This window comes from Sander vitreus, chromosome 24 (assembly GCF_031162955.1).
Source record: "Sander vitreus isolate 19-12246 chromosome 24, sanVit1, whole genome shotgun sequence".
NCBI lineage: Eukaryota > Metazoa > Chordata > Actinopteri > Perciformes > Percidae > Sander > Sander vitreus.
Window position 1 is genome coordinate 8,048,176 of NC_135878.1, and position 17,300 is coordinate 8,065,475.

Here is a 17,300-nt window from a genome sequence, read left to right on the forward strand (position 1 = left end):
TCGCCTCTCTTTCTCCGCGCACAAAGCTCGACCGGATCTTCAAAGAACGGTGACGCCGTTATCAATCGAGTATTGATTGATCAGTAGGCGGTGCTTTAACACCGGTTGATCTCTAATCTCCAACATAACCTGCTCCCGAGCATGTTAGGTGTTCAGCATAAGTTACCACGGCGATTTAACCCGTTAACGAGTGATCCACCGTCGTCATACATAAAACCCTGAAGTTACCTCGTTAACGCCAAATCTTGCTTCGTAGTACAGGCCTCTCTTCCTCCTGCAGCAGTATTGACATTTCAACAAAAAAAGTTCCCCCATTAAAACAATAGCTAGGTGCCCATATGAACAGTATTTCCATGCCAAGTGGAGGGTGGAATGGAGGGTTTAGCAACACAAAGAGGAAATGTACTAGATAGACAGTGGAAGATACCATTTGGAATATGGTTTTAAGACAGACTTGAAAAATAGTGAACCTATTTTAAGGGTTTTTAAATGAGAAAAATGCTACTGTGTAAACAATTGTAATGACAGCCACAACTAAAAAATACAACGCAATCATCGCACTACTGAACTATCCGTTTCGCAACTACGCGACAGTATACAGCATACAGAACCTCGACATTTCTAAAACGGGATTCCGAGGCTTTTTGTTGCTCGTCCACATCGTGTAATATCGAAAGTATTACGTAAGCAGTGTTCATTCAAGTGGAAGCGATAAGCACAGGAAGAACCACAACTAATAAACTCCAAGCCTAACTCTTATAGGTGGTCTCCAAGAGGAACCTTAGAAAGTTCGATGCGGTGTGGTTTTTGGGGGATTTAACAGATTGGGACTGGAGTTGTATGGGCCAGTTTGATGATGTTGTAAAATAGCAAACAGGTAGCCTCAAGGAATTAGTCAACAGTTACTATTTGTCTCTAAACTAAAGGAAAAGAAAATGCCTACGAGACCGCCAGCCAAACCCTCAAAAACCACTACTAAACCACCAGGTAGCCCCAGCTCAGCCGAGCTAGCGAGCTCCAATGCTAACGACGACGATACAACTACTAGCTCTGGCCAAATTCTTGATGGCGTCCACACAGTGAAGGCAGAATTTGTGTCACGATTTGATGGGCTTTTTAGCGCTATTCAGGGAGCGCAGGGTGAACTGAAGGCACTAACCGGCCGAATGACCGAAGCAGAAGACAGAATTAGCGCCGATGAAGACGATATGGCCTCTCTGAAAACACAGACCGCTTCCACGAAAGCGGCTATGGAAGAGCTGGTGCTAAAAGTTGATGATTTGGAAAACCGAACCCGCCGCTCGAATCTGCGCTTGGTGGGTTTGCCCGAGTCAACGGAGGGAGGTGATATGTGTGCTTTTCTGGAAAAGTTGATTCCCGACGTGCTTGGTGAACACAACTTTCCTGGGCCGGTCCTAATCGAAAGAGCACGCCGACTTGGCGGAATTAACAACGGTGGAAATCAACAAATTGCTGGGCGACCCCGAGTGGTGGTGATGAAGTTTCTGAACTACGCAGATTCGGACCAGTTAGATTTAAATGCTATAAGACCCGTCTACATTTTTAGCCAATGAGCAGACAAGTCGATAGATACCAAATTTGCCACTGAAATTTTAACCCTGTAATGGCTGGAGCTGTGTCAAAGCAAAAACAGGGCCTCCTTTAAGCATATGACACCCTGTGCAATATATAATGACTTATTTCTATGTATTTATGTATATAGTTATTTCAAGTATGTGTATGATTGATGTGGGTGTGTTTGTGTATTTGAAAAGTGTTTTATTTTGTACTTTATTGGCTTTTTTCTTTGCACTTTTCAAATTGAAAAAAAAAAACGGACAGACATATATGTAGAAAAAAATTCATATAAAATCAATTTTTGAGTCTTTTGGCTTCTGGATTTTTTCTGTAGTAAGCTGAGACGTGGCTATGACATTCTGTTGTCTGTATCTCACAAAGTATATGGGAGCTGTACCACTTTTAATTTGGGTATGACGTTTAGACCAAAAAGCTTGAAAATGCAGCCGTTCCTTAAGAGGTTAAATTGTACAGGGGAAAAAGACCGGGCTGTCCCGTCTCCACTGTTGTTTACACTGGCAATTGAGCCACTTGCCATGGCAATTCCAGTGTTTCCCACACATAGACTAATGTGTGGCAGTGCGCCTCACTATCAACACCGGCCGCCGCACATTGCGTTTCGTTATTAATTTTATACGCTATTTAAAACACGTTCAGCTGGATTTCCTCTCCCTGCTCTCCTCCGTCTCTCTGTCATTTGCGTCTCGCTCACATACACACGGCTCCTCCCACCGTACACACAGCGTCTGTCTCCATAAGGAGAGAAGACGGCTGGCGAAATTCCCGACCGCAAACAAGCAATTGCTCCCGCTTTAGAAAGTTAACTAGTCGCAAGTTTGCAGTAAAATGCAGTTGGGTTGTCGAGGTCAAAACACTATATGTAGCAGCTGTGAATCAAATAAACGTATTATAAATAATGTTATGTAATTTTTTACTCTTACACTGAATGCTTGCTGCTTCAATCCAGATGAGTAATGAAAAGTATTTTCCGCGACTGAAAAAGGCACGTGTTGAGGATGAGGACCAGCCTGAACCGGAGGCATCAGTCTGAAACAGAGCTGAACAGTCCGACCAGTGTAATTAGTTATGTTATTACTTTGTTTACAATATTTTCAGGCTTCAACCAGTGAAGCCCCCCCCCCGCCACAAATTGCTTTCTAATCTGTGGGAAACACTGAATTCGTACTAATACCAACTTTAAAGCAGAGATGGGGACTCGAGTCGCACAAACAGCTGACTTCAGACTTGACTCGGACTCAACCCAAAAGACTTCAGACTTGACTTGCGACTCGACCCAAAAGACTTCAGACTTGACTCGGACTCGAGCTTCGAGACTCGTCAACAACCTGTTTTCATGCAATTATTGCTTTTTAAATCAAAATGTATTGTTGTAAAATGTAAAATGTTCTATTTTCTTTTATTGGCGCATATACAGGGAAACGTATGACAAGCTGTATGTCCCCTGCCCTTTGCCATAATGTGCAACGTAACGCATGCGCCTATGTACGCGCACTCACACCAAATCCTCCTGGAGTTGTGCCTTTTCTCATTAGTTTTGCTCTCAATAACTTCGTAAACAGTGGCAGTAATCTAACAGCTACATGCAAAGTGTGTGGCACCAAGATAAATGATGCCGGATCAACAACGTCGGACTTCATCAGGCATCTCAAAACGCACTTAAATAGGTCAGTCACTCACATGCTAATGTGAAAAGAGACGTTACATTTAGCATATATCGTCACAGGTAACAAGCTAACCATCGCAAAGTGTTGTGCTAATGCTGTGAACAGGCAAATTGTATCTTATAGTTAGTTGTTGCTGAGGCTAAGAAATTAATGGCGCACAGGAGGCGGGACGCACGTATCCATCTCCCCAGGAACAAACGCTGTGTCGGGTGGGCAAACTCATGTGATGCGTAATTGATCCCGTGGATGATTTGTAGGCTATTAAGTGAACAAGGTGTACCTGGTCCACCAAACACTGGGTCGTCTTGACTGTCTTAATTCTGCATATAATTCTGTCGCTGTAGTCCTATTTACTATTTCATTATTTCATCCATGCGTGGCGCAGCGGATCCGTGCGCACTGTCACCTGCCGTGGAGACGCTGGCCTCACTAACCTCGCCTCCTCTGAGTCGGGTCTCCCTCGCGCTGGACTCAGTTTCACTGAGCCTACTAACACTTAGAAAATAAATGGCATTACATCAGTGAGTTCATACTGCTTATTGTGCGTAATTTGGACTGACACTGAGATGCATGTTGTTCTGTAACTGGTGTGGCGCTGCCACTATTCTCTTGATTTCCACTTCGACATTTTTTTGAGTGAAAGAGACGTTACATTTAGCATATATAATCACAGGTAACAAGCTAACCATCGCAAAGTGTTGTGCTAATACTGGGAACATGCAAATTGTATCTTTATAGTTGTATCCATATGATGTGACAGACTTAGGTTAATATTTCACCAGGTCCAAGGTCTAGAGGGATGTGTTAAGCAGACCCCATAAAGTTATCCTACAACTGATTTTGATACTGTACTGTCTGAATGGTAGCTACAGGACATGTTTTGAATTCATAAGATTTAACAATACAGTGTTAGGGACAGATCAGATGGCCAGAGACTTGAGACTTGACTTGGACTTGTGGCAAAAGACTTGAGACTTGACTTGGACTCGAGCTCAAAGACTTGAGACTTGACTTGGACTTGCAACAAATGACTTGTGAACATCTCTGCTTTAAAGGCATAAGGATAGGAGACGGGGAACACCGTATAGCCCTGTATGCCGATGATGTAATTTTGTTCTGCTCAAATTTACAACAGACTTTACCTGCTTTACTTGACATAACAGACTACTTTGGCACCTTTGCAGGATACAAAATAAAAGACTCCAAATCTGAAATATTATTTATGGATGAAAAGGAGAGACTAAATCCTCCAATTCATACTCCTTTTATGGTCTCACTCAATGGTTTCACCTACTTAGGGGTCAAGATCCCCCCTACTACTGACAAAGTAATAACAAATAACTTCAATACACTGTTAGATAAGGTTACGCAGCTTATAAATAGGTGGACAAATTTACCAATTACTATGATTGATATCTTAAAAATGTCAATTTTACCTACATTTCTGTGTCTTTTCCAATCCGTCCCACTTGCCCCCCCTTCACTCTTTCATACACTTAAAAAGCTTTTTTTCAAATTTTATATGGAACAAGCGTCCCAGGCTCAGACACTCCCTGTTGTATCTACCATATGATAGAGGGGGATTACAACTACCACATCTTGAGTGGTACTACTGGGCAGCTCAAATCAGAGCAGGGATGTTTTATTTTGAGAGGAACCACCCTCCAGCTTGGGTTTCAGTAGAATCACATTTAATTAACATCCCTCTAAATCTTTATATATATTCTGCTAACAATCTGAAACTAATTAAAAAGACTGCAAACCCTTTTCTCAAAAATACCTTAATGGTTTGGCATAATTGTCTGGCACACCTGGGAGAAACTCCTAAATTATCTCAATTCTCCCCGATTTCTGGTAATGATGACTTCCGACCTGGTAGAGCAGACGCAGGCTTTAAAATCTGGGCTGACCTCTATAATGAGAACTTAAATTGAGATATGGGATTCCCTCAAAACATTTTTTTTTAAATATATGCAACTTAGAAGTTTCATCCTGTCCAAACAGAGCACTAGTTTGAAACTTCCTCCCGATCCACTCTGGAAGATTACACACTGAAGTTCTTACATTCTATGGGAAGGGTTTCATTACTATACAATTTGTTTGCAAGTAAGTCTAAAGAGTCATCACAAAACTTACTACAGGCGTGGAGAACAGACTTGAAGGAGAATATTACGGAGGAGGAATGGTCAAAAGCACGTTCTCTAGCTCAAACCCAATCCATAAATACTAACTCCAAACTATTGCAATATAAATGGATAAGTAGATTATACGTAACCCCAGCTAAGTTGCATCGCTTTAATTCTAACATAACGGATACCTGCGTCAAATGTAATGACCAAAAAGGAACTTTATTTCATTGTATGTGGGAGTGTCCACAGATACTCTAATTCTGTAGGAAGGTGTTGGACCTGGCAAGCCAGATCGCTGGCGAGGAGGTGCCCCTTAGCCCTAAATTATAATTATTAAATCTCTACCCAGACAGCTTTACCTCTACTGAATATTTTTTTTTTTTTTTAGAAGCCAAATGATGCATTGCTCGCTCATGGAAATCAGACACACCTTGTGGCACATCGCAATGGTTGAGCGGAATTACTTTTTACTTAGCTTTAGAAAAGATAAGTCACACAACAAAAAATAGGCTTGACAAGTTTTGGAAAATTTGGAGCATTTTCTTCAATTTCCTTGAGAATAACAATATGGATGTGGATGGCTGGAGTGATAACTAGCTGGACTAAGCGGTGTGGTTTTTTTTTGTAGAAATGAGATAACACTCCTAATGCCTGTAGTTTGCCATCTGTACTATACGGTGTTGAGATAAACAACTGCGGTATGTTTTTCGTGTAAGCTACTACATTTGATCCTTGGTTTCTTTTCTGTTTTATGTTATGTGCCTTGTTGTACTGTTTTTGTCTGTCACATATACAAAAACTCAATAAATACATGTTTAAAAGGACATATTAAAAATAGGGTAGTGCTGTGGGTTACTCATGAGCAATCTACCCTCTTCAATAATAGGAATAGTGCTAGGACCCGTGCCAGACGCACTGGTGACCCTCAACACTGGCTGTCCTTTAAACAACTCAGAAATAGAATAAGGTAAAAATAATTTTACCTGAATAATATCTACATTACTCTTTGCTGATTCAAAAAACAACAAGGAGCCTAGAAACAGTCAGTTGTAGAGATTATTGAATCCGGCTATTTTGCTAACCAAATCTAAAATGGAAACAGTTATCTAAAGCTTAGTCTAGTGTCGTCTCTACAATCAAGATGACAAGTAAAATGTTATCGTAACTAATAGGAACGATGGCCAGAAGTAGGATAATAGAAAGTTAACGCCGTGTGACGAGCATATACGAGCAGCGTGCGGATACTGAGAGAAATACAGACAATCGATATCCAAATTAAGTAAAAGCGTAGACGTATTATGAGCAAAATGTACAGTACTTAAAGGATCAACAGCAAAAGTACTCATTATGCAGCAAAACGGTCCCTGTCAGAAATATTATTATATATTATTACTGATGCATACTGTAAACATGCATTTATACAGTTGGCTAGTTTAATCTGTTAACAATGCATTGTATTTTATGAGAAGAGGAGCATATGTTTTGGATAAAAAATCTAATAACCAAAGTTCTTAAATAAAGTCATAAAAAGCAGTACAATAGTACACATTTTTCTTGGTATAAGGTAGCAGAAAACGGAAATACTCAAGTACTTGAGTAAATGTACTTATTTGCATTCCACCACTGTTTTTCCCGTCCTACTGAGTTTGTCTTTAAAACGTAGATCGTGTGACAAACAACAGATCACTCGATTTTGAATTCAACATCGCAAAATGTAGAAAAGGTCAAACGGGTTGATTACAAGCTTCGCGCACACAAATCAATATCCAAATCCAATGATAAAAGACACTAAACCTTTCTTTCTTGCTGACATTTCTCTCCATCCCGCTGAGGGAAAGTTTTGATATCAGGACCCCCCTCAGAGGAGGATGGGGGTCCTCTCACTCTCCTCCACTCATCTTAAATGAGGACTTTTTCCTCGATTTTCTCTGCTGTTGGTGGGGGGTGTCAGCTCTGGGAAGAATGAGGACTTCCTGGGGAGGGCCTTTAAGTGCAGGGCTAAGGAGTCTCTCTCTCTCTCTCTCTCCCCCCCCCTCCCAGTTCTTCTCAACGTCTCTCGCTCATCCTAAATGGGGTCAAGCTAGCAGCCGGGACCTGCTGCTTTCAAAGACCCCATAGAGCAGTTCTGCTCCACCTGCCCTTTCCTTCTTCCTTTCTTTCCATTCCTGTCTCCCCCCAACCCTCTCATTCTTCCTCTCCATTCTGCAGCTGGCCTGTTCTTGTCTACCTACCTACTGTATCCATCTTTCTGTTCATTTATCTAAAGCTGCAATATTTGGCTTTTTCTGCTCATCGCTGCATGATTAATACTTTAGCAAGATACAACAGTGAGCACTGATTTTGTTATCTGCAGACCAAAATGCTTTAGACGTCTAGGTTACATATAACTGTTGTCTAACAGCATTTCAGAGACTATAAAACATGGTCTGAAATGCAGTTGAAACAACAGTTATGTAACCTACATGTCTCAAAACAGGATGACTAACAAGATAGGAAAGTAGGATCAAACAGTTCTGCTACACAAAATTGTGTTTACTTTTATCTGACTTTTCTCAGATGCGGGATAGTTTTACCTCCTAAAATGAAGTATTTTCCCCAGTGTACTGCAAGCTTGGTGGCCCTCCACCAGGCCTAAGCCACTGGGATTGTTTTTGAAATGTATTTTAAGACATTTTTTTAGCTTTTAGCACTGACTTAATATAAGGCCCTATGGAATCTGTCTTATAGCTTTTTGAAATTCTCAATTTCGCAATTCCGTCCATGATTCTGTTACGACAGAAACTAATGGGCTCTGCAATAATGCTGCCGTCGGTCTGTGACTTGCCCCGGCTGGGCCCTCGTGGAAAAAAAGACACTTACCGCAGAGCTAAACAACTTTTCTGGGGGAAACCCTGCTGACAATTCAAATGGACGTGTACAACCTGTCGCGAGGAAGCAGACGTGGCTCGGCTGTAAAGGATCTGAAGCAAAACAAGTTGGTAAAAAGGTTTTAGTCTCGTCAGGGTCAAAAGGCTTCTGAGCCACCCTTTAGATCATGTTATAATCTCCACTGAAACAAGAATGAAGACACCAATTGTATTATTTAAAATAAAGTATGTGAATTCAATCAGGTCGAGAGCTTCCTAAGGCCAACAAGTGATCAGAGTCACAAAAGGTCACAACTAAACCTGACCAGTGGTTTCCAATTCCACTGCTAGCTAATCGATCAAAACCCGCCAAAGTCAGCCAGCGGGACTCCCCAAAACATTTGATTTGCTGCAGATTCCAGTAGTACAGCAGCTCTGTGCAGTGTCCTGCTGCCACAAGTGGAGTTTAACAAGTGGAAGCCTTTTTAGTTTCTGTGCACATGTAGTGAAAATCATTGTTCTGCGTCACGGTCAAAAGGTAACAGCAGTGCTAACGGTTAAGGTCGATTGTGAGTAAGATTACATTTGTCAGCTTTAGGTTAAACAAGTTTTTCTCATGAAGACCTAAAGAAAAAAAGCAATATTTACTATAAATGCAGCTGATCTTTAGCCAGTGAACCTCAACCACCTATGTAGCACACACCTTCATGCCTCAAAGGGCCCTCCCCTCTTTGATAAGTAGCAACATACCTTCCCTCCTTTCACCAGGCATCTATCCATCCATCCATGGGAGAAAGCAGTAGATATATCAATCTATCCATCAATCAGTCCATCCAGGGTGAGGAGAGCTCTATCATTTCTACACACTTTTCTCTATTTCCTCTTGTTGGAGCAAAGTATGAGTAGGAGAAGAGCATGGAGGAGAAAGAAATGGATGCCAAGTGCACAATTTCCAATCTTCATAAATTCTTATTGTTCCCAGATGCATTTATTTTCCACTACTTTCCCAACAGAATGCTGAGCGTCATGGCCTAAGCGGTGACAGAAATGCTCCCGTAGCATTGCATCTTTAGTTATATTCCTGCAGAACTCAATGTGTCCATCAACAGCAGAAACTGAAACCCAACCTGATGACTTGCTGCAATAACAACTCTGTCCCTACCCTCAGCAGCCATGTCTTTTCCAACTTCCCTGCACCTGGGCCTGTCTGCATCCCTTCCTGCCTTCCTCAAGCTCCAGTTTTCCCTCGTATCCGCTCCTCAGGCTTACCCACCTTCCCTTCCCTCCATGGCGTTCCTCCCATCCCTGACTCTTTCGAACACCACCACCGACGGCCAGCGTGGCTCTCCGCTCCCCTCCGACCCATTTCGGGTTTTATTTAATTTGTCCGTATAATAGACGTGAATGAACCCTGGGGTTTAGGGCTACACAGACAGAGAAAGCGACAGACGAGGGAGGGGCAGGCCGCTCAGCAATGTGTGTCAAAAGAGAAACAATAAGTGCCATTATTTTTGATTGGCTTCCCCTTTTTGAAAATTACTTCCAAAGTGTGATGTCCCATTGTGAGAGCAGAATAACGCTGAACAATGCAGCAGAGGGCAGGGGGAGGGGGGGGGTAGTCTTATATATCCAGCCTAATATTCAAGGGGGCTTTGGCCAATGCTGGCCGGCCTGCACTGGATAACCCTGCAGCGCTACGACTGGGCCCTGGGTTAGGCTCATAATGGGAGGCCTTTAGTTCCCATTGTGGCGGCTGTGTCAACAAAGAGGCCGCTGGGAGTTGCCTGGCATGTGGAATGGAGAAAAGGCCCTTTATCCCTTTCTTTTAGAGAGACAGGGAGACTGAGAGAGAGAGAGACGTTATCACAGCAGCTCGATGTATCGTGTCTCTTGCTCTCTCGTGTCCCTGGTTACCCTGTTAGACTGATAGATTGTCTAAAGAGAAGAAAATGTACAAAAAACAGATCATCGATTTCAGTGCTACATGCTAACACTTTAGCATACCCTGTGAATAATGACTTCGATACTTTTATAGTACGAGTATCGAAAAATGCCTCGTCAGTCGGCTATACCAAATTTCAATACCTAAGGAGTAAATCTCATCTGGGTTGGTGCAGCATGCTTTGTACCAAGATCTAATAATGCTGGTGATTGGCTGTCTAACGTTACACATCGCAGAGGCATCCAGGAAAAACACTATGTTACCACAGAGACGGAGATCATGTGTGTGTTGTATTTTGAGAGGCTTGACTACAGTGTGCGTCACATAGGTGTAAAGGAGCTGTACCGTAATGTAACGTAATGTTGTAAGTTCAGAAACCGGTATCAAAACCGAACGATACCCAGCCCTACTGACAACAGTGAGTATGTATTCTGTCTGTACACAAATTGATTAAACGACGACCCACCCATGGCGCACTCTTGACTCTTTCAATGTCAATTTCAAAAGGAGAATTTGAGATTATTACAACTTGGGTCTTATTTTTACAGTTTTGGTGGTCATTTCTATCAGTAGTGATAACATAGCACTCACCAAGTTAAAGGTCCAATATATAATACTGACAGTTAGTGTTTAAAATAGTTACTGTATTACAAATTCAAAATACTGGAGAGAGTCGTCTCCCCTGCCCCCTCTTGCCCAGACTCTAAGTTCACGTTGGTTGCCAGGCTGAGACCGCAGCATCCAACAATGTTAGACAGCGGCGTAGCTAACGTTAGATGTTGGCTATATTGACAGTCATAAAAGCCCATGCTCACGCGGAGCTCTGTACCCAACTGACAGGCACACTTTTTCGGCTTAGAATTACAGTAGGAACCGCTAAAAACCCGACAACCTCGTCGTCCTCGCCACACGCCAGGATAGGAAGTACTAAAAATAAAACCTTGCCGTCCTATTCCACCCGACTGAAGACACTTCATTGGCTTAGAATTGTGGCAACAATTGCTAAAAACACTGCAAACTCACGGTCCTCTCTTTCCGATTCATAACTCACCGTCGTACACGTTGTAAACAGCTATGGATTGCTTGCGTGGTAACGTACATATATTACATATTGGACCTTTAAGTAAGCTATAAGCTACTGGTCATACCAGACCAAGTGTGTGTTTTATAGCCTACTTTGCAACTTTGTATTTAAGAGAAAGACATTATCTGTTCTTAGTTTAATAGTCTCGTTTTAGAATGGTTCAAAATAAAGGTAGAGCATAAGGAAGAGAGACATATTCTAAACAGTATAATACAGTATACTACTGTATACTACTATAGTATAGAATATTTTGCATTTGATTCAACAGCTGCTTGTCCAGTTACTGAAATTTCTATGTTGCAAAACTCACTTTCTGGTAAGCTTTAATATCACAGCTAAAATAAATCAAAACAATAATGGCCTTCAAAATTCTCAACTGTTGCTGGGGAATAAAGAACAGTGTGTACAAGCTACTATTCAAACCTCTCTCCCTCACTTCTGTGTTTTAGAGCAACACACACATTCACATGAGCAGTGGTTAGCTTGTCAATATCGCTGTCGGCCCATTCATCCATCCAACTCCACCTGGGAAAGAGATGGACATGTGTGTTTACTCTAGATTCTATTCCCCGAGGCAATCACACACGCACAAACGCCGCTATTATTCTTGTCTTCTGGCTGCGATGAGGCAACCTTGAGAAAGCAGGCGAAGCTGAACAAATGTGTACACACATGTATGTAAATACACACACGCAGAACATCAGCACCTAAACAAACAGGCCCATCGATGGTAGCAGCACACGCCAAGCAGCTCTCATTACCAGCCTAGTCACAAACAGACACACACGAGCTACTTGGTCAATACCCAGCGAGTGTTTGATTCATTCATTCATTGGAGGGACAGTCCAGCGAGACACACACACACACACACACACACACACACACACACACACACACACACACACACAGTACTTTAACATTAGTTTCAATATTATATTTTGGTTAAAATTCATATCTGTGAACATCGTACAGGCTCACTGCAGATAGGAATGTACAAAATCTACCCAGAGAAAAGAGAGAGGAGAGCCGTAAATGATAAAATGGGAGGCGGGTGGACAGCTCTGGATGCCGTTTGTTTACTACAACCAGAACAGCATCAGCAGTTTCCTATTGGTGTCTATTGTTGGGCTGACATAGATAAAGCACAGAGACCGACAGAGCTACTGGTCAGCATAGAAGGCAACAGAAAGGAAAAGACTAGCAGTGTTACGCCATGTGTCAGGAAAAAACACAAATTAGAAATATCTTCGTTTATATGGCATTTTAAATACAAAGAATTTCTTTACTGCTAAATGCTTATTGCTGTGCCGTTCTTCTCTTCCAGAAAATTAGCTGTTAAAACAGCATTAAAATAACTTTTTCCCATTATGTCTTCCACATTGATTTTCTGTGGGGGAAGTTTGAGTGTCTCGGGGTTAGTTGGGCCTGTGGGAAGACTGAAACCCCGTTTCTTACAAACGATTTCTTAATAGTAGATTTAATGTCATCTGAAACATGTTTTTGTGGTTGTACTGAGACAGATCAATGGTTAATTGTTAGGTAAACAATTGGAATTTTGGTTAAATATTGAAAAACTGAATGGGTCATGTTGAATTTCTTCAATATTTCTTTAATATTTAAGTCTGTTTTCCCCAATATAACAGCGATTCAATCTCACATTTTGTAACAAAGGTCTGCTGTCTCTGGTTCTATAATGTTTCTAAATTTTATTGGATTAGGCTAATTTAGTTTGTGTAAGTTGACTTGACTGTACTTACGCATTTGGAGAAAGAGACCCATCTCTCAGTGGTGATTTATGTTTATAGCTGCCTAAAGTAACTATTATGACATACAGTCATAATTTCAAGTGTGTCGTGTTCTAAAAAAAACATCTGTTCTTTGTTACACGTGTAACGTATGTCGCCATTTAAAATGATGTATTTGCTATACTCTCAAGTATACTCTTACTTATACTTTGCACCCATTCATACCTAATTTAATTTCTTTATACTGTATACATACAAATGCTTGGTTCTCCTACTTTCCTTTTCTGCTACAATTTCCTCTCAGTGGTCATTAAAGCATCTTATTATCTTGTGTACACACTTCACATGTATGCACATGTACGTGCACACACCCCGCTAATGACAAGTCCTCCAGCTGACCTGCTGACCCTCATCAGAGCGACAAAGAGGCAGATAGCAGCAGCAGGACAATAAGATGGAGAGGTTGCTTAAGGTGATGAGATAAAAGCAGTGACATGACAGCAATGGAGGGATCAAGAGCATGACAGGAGGACAACGGGAGGAGTAAGGGGGTGGGGGGAGTGACGGCACAAAACTCAGCTCGGCTTGACTCTATCCAGGTTGCAAGTGAAACGCTAAAGAGACAGTCAGTTTGGAAATTAAAGGCACCGCCTTAGAAAATTGTTCTCCGGCTATTTAGTATTTATATTTAGTTTAGTGAATTTTCATAATTGGGGGAGCAGAGGGCGATCAACTAATTGATGCATTATTACTAATAGAGTAAATACATACAAAGATAAGTCAGGTGTCTGGAGCCTTTTGATTGTTTTCAACTTTTCTCCCTTCAAGCATGTTTTTGAGATCTAAATCTGACATGTGATTTTCAGTTTCTTGCCACGGTAACTCTTTCATACATCCCTCCACACACCTTCATCCATGTGCATGTCAGGTAGGCATTTAGGTTGACTGGTGGACTCAGCCAGTGGAACTGGACAGATGATCAGGATAAGAGCAAGAAACGGCCGTGTCTGTCATTCTGTCCGTCTTTAGCATGAAGAACATAAATTATCATGTCATCATTGTGCTGTCAGCAGTCTATTCCTTCTGGGCTACACACCCACCCACACATACCGTCGTATGTAGTAGCACATACTGTCACTCTGCACTGATAAGATGTCCAATACACTTCGTTTAGTCTGACAGACAACATACATTTTTACAATTTTGTAATATTTATCTAGTAAAGTCAGTATTTATTTAGTGATCAACAATCACACAAACAACTGATTTAGTATGAAATCTTCCTCTTTCATTCTTATAAATAACTAAATAGTGATTTACAGAGAAAAATGAGAAAAACATTTTTTCTTATGAGTTATTAACAAAAATGTAAGCTTCTAGGTCTCTACCTGTAACACATTAAAACATGAAATGCCTCTGTAAATGAGCAACAATAGAAGAAGCAACACAATTAACCGCCAGTTGTCACATATGGATTTTAACATAGAAAAAAAACTAGTGACTGTTATGTTGTTGAGCTGAAACAATGAATCATTTAACTGATCAGTCTATAGAAAGTTGGTAACTATTTTGTCTTTATTCAAGCAGAATGCCAAATATTTGATTCTTGAATGTAGGGATTTGATAACGTTCTATGTCATATATGATGGTTAACTGAACGTCTTTAGGTTTTGGACTATTGTTTAGATAAAACAAGCAACCTGAAGATGTCTTGTGCTCTGGGAAACTATCATAGCCATTTCTCACTATTAATTGATTATGAAAATAAAGAGCAGATGATTTGATAATTACAACTATCGTTTTGCCCTAGTTCTATTTCAATAAATAAATTAAAAATGAGATGGTTTCAAGTTTATCATGTTCAGGAAGGAAACAAAGCTACATTTCAAACTTCTCCGAACTCCATGCTTCAAACTGCAATATTTATTGTCAATAAATCCCATGAAAAGACCAAAACCAACAGTGTGTTAGTGTTGGGACGTCAGAAAGTTTTATAAGACTGTCAGATAGTGACACTAACACGTCACACTTTCATTTTTGAAAATACAAACTACATTTCTTCAAACAGCTGGACAAAGTAGTTTTAAACAAACATTACTCGAGCAGGTGTAAATGCTGCATATGTTGGGGACTATTTTCAGCTGTGGCTTAATACACATGTAGTGCTCCAGTGATAAACTAATGCAGCAGGACGGTGTATGTGGGATTCATATGAAACTAAAGTGACATGAAGGAACATGTCACCAAGTGCAACGTTGAGGCTCACTGATGTGTTTTTAATGGTTTTTGGACACAAATGGTGTTTTGATGGGATTTTTTGACAGTAAGAAAAATATATCACCAGCCGTCCTTCAAAGCTTACTTGTCTGTGAGTTTGTTTGCAAACGTAAGTAAGTAACTCACTTCAGCAGAAGTCCTATATTGTTCATCAAACCAAATTCAGCCTTATCCAAGAACAACTAAGAAAAGCCCTTATTCAAAGGGTCTCTAATCTATTATCTGCTAATTTAAGGAGCAGATGGAGGTATAGACACTTCACCTCGTCCATGCTGCGCGCACACATTCTGCTGCAGGGTTTGATTGGAAACTTTTCTTCACTGAGGGGAGAAAAATACACCTACTGTGGCAGAGCGTATAGGCAGAGACAGAGAAACAATTGCTCTGACCTTGGTATTAAACACTGTAGATTTCCCTCTGCACAGAATCTATAGCTCAAGTGTTTATCTCAGTGAAAGCTTCTTACACACACACACACACACACACACACACACACACACACACACACAAAAAACCTTGTGAAGGTTGAAAGAAATGAAGAAAAACTTTTGGTAGCGGGAAGGTCCAAGCAACAAATGACTACAGATAGATTTGACTAAACTCATAAATACATACACAGTTATATCTTAAAATTTCGACCAAAGTAAAATTACCACCAGAACTTTAATTTCTACCAAACGCTGCACTACAACCCGGAATTCATGCAAGGCTAATATTCATCTTTCTGCAGTAAATAAAGGACAGAGTTATGTGTGCGAGTTTCTGAGTGCATCACCTCAAATTGGAACATTTTAAAGCGCCAATTAACAGCAACCTTCACGGCCTGTTTTATGTCAATCCAATTGATCTAATATATTGATTGTAATCTGTTAAATTACGGTACTACAGTTAAGTTACTAAATACAGCGAGGAAGAAGGGGCAACACACAAATTCAGAGAAATCCTCCACATTTTCATTAAGCATGCATTTCTTACCTTTGGGGAAGGACGGTCAGCATCACGCACACGTCTCATCTTTTACAGAAGTGTTTCTGTTGTCAACTTCAGTGTAAGCTGCCATGTGATGTTTGTCCTGGAAAACAGGAAAAACAAAAGCACAAATATGGTTACTCACTCAGTGATTTCTACAGGTTCAGAATAGATAAAGCAGTTTAGAGGAACACCTGAACCTTTTGGGCTTAAGTACGACTTCTTAGTAAAAGACTCAACTAAACATTCAGTTTGCAGAGTTTGAGATTAAATTGTTAAAGAGATGGTATTGTCTGCTTTCCACCTGCTGGTGTCTTTCAGCCTTAAACAGAGGAAGATTTTTTTTTTTTTTTTGGTTGGCCTTTGTCAGATCAAATCTAAGAATTAAAAAGAGACATTGATTTTTGAAAAAAACGTTTTTAGAGGTTTTAATTCTGTCCCTTTGTCTTTCATACACAGAACTTAAGTTTAAGAAACTCTCAAAGTCAGAATTTCTTTCCTAAAACGTCTGCAGAGGTGTTGCTTGAGTTAATGTGTGTGTGTGTGTGTGTGTGTGTGTGTGTGTGTGTGTGTGTGTGTGTGTGTGTGTGAGTGGAGTTTTTCTGTGCCTCCATGTTTTGAAACAGATAAAATCACTCATAGAGCTAATCATTAGTCCCTTGAATTATACACATATACTGTGTAATTTTCTATCATTCTTTAGAAATAAACAAATTTAACTCTCATGTATTAAAGGCTTAATTCGAGCCGACTCCAAGGCTGAATTAAATGTACTGTAGCTGTAGGTTTTTGTGACTCGGTGGCCTTGACTTGGACTCAGTTTTGGTCTTGAATACAGTACTGTCTGGTTCCCTCTCTGACTCTCAGAATATGTTCTGGGCCTAAACTCTGACATAACAAGTCTATCAGTGTTTTGGTCTCTTTATATTCATGCCAGCAGTGTCAGACAGCTTGCCCAGACCCCTCCTGTTCTGCTTTATCCTTCAGGACACGTCACAAATCCCCAAAACATTTACAAGCGCAGAATCAACAAACTGAAGGCAAA

General features: G+C 40.7%; 1 long non-coding RNA gene across 1 annotated transcript in view; it reads right to left on the minus strand.

The window, feature by feature from the left end:
- Positions 1-17,300, minus strand: part of LOC144512750 (uncharacterized) — a 120,673-nt gene that overhangs the window by 28,903 nt on the left and 74,470 nt on the right. The window contains exon 2 of the long non-coding RNA XR_013501033.1: positions 16,262-16,358. This is a non-coding gene — a long non-coding RNA (uncharacterized LOC144512750). The remainder of the gene's footprint in view (positions 1-16,261; positions 16,359-17,300) is intronic.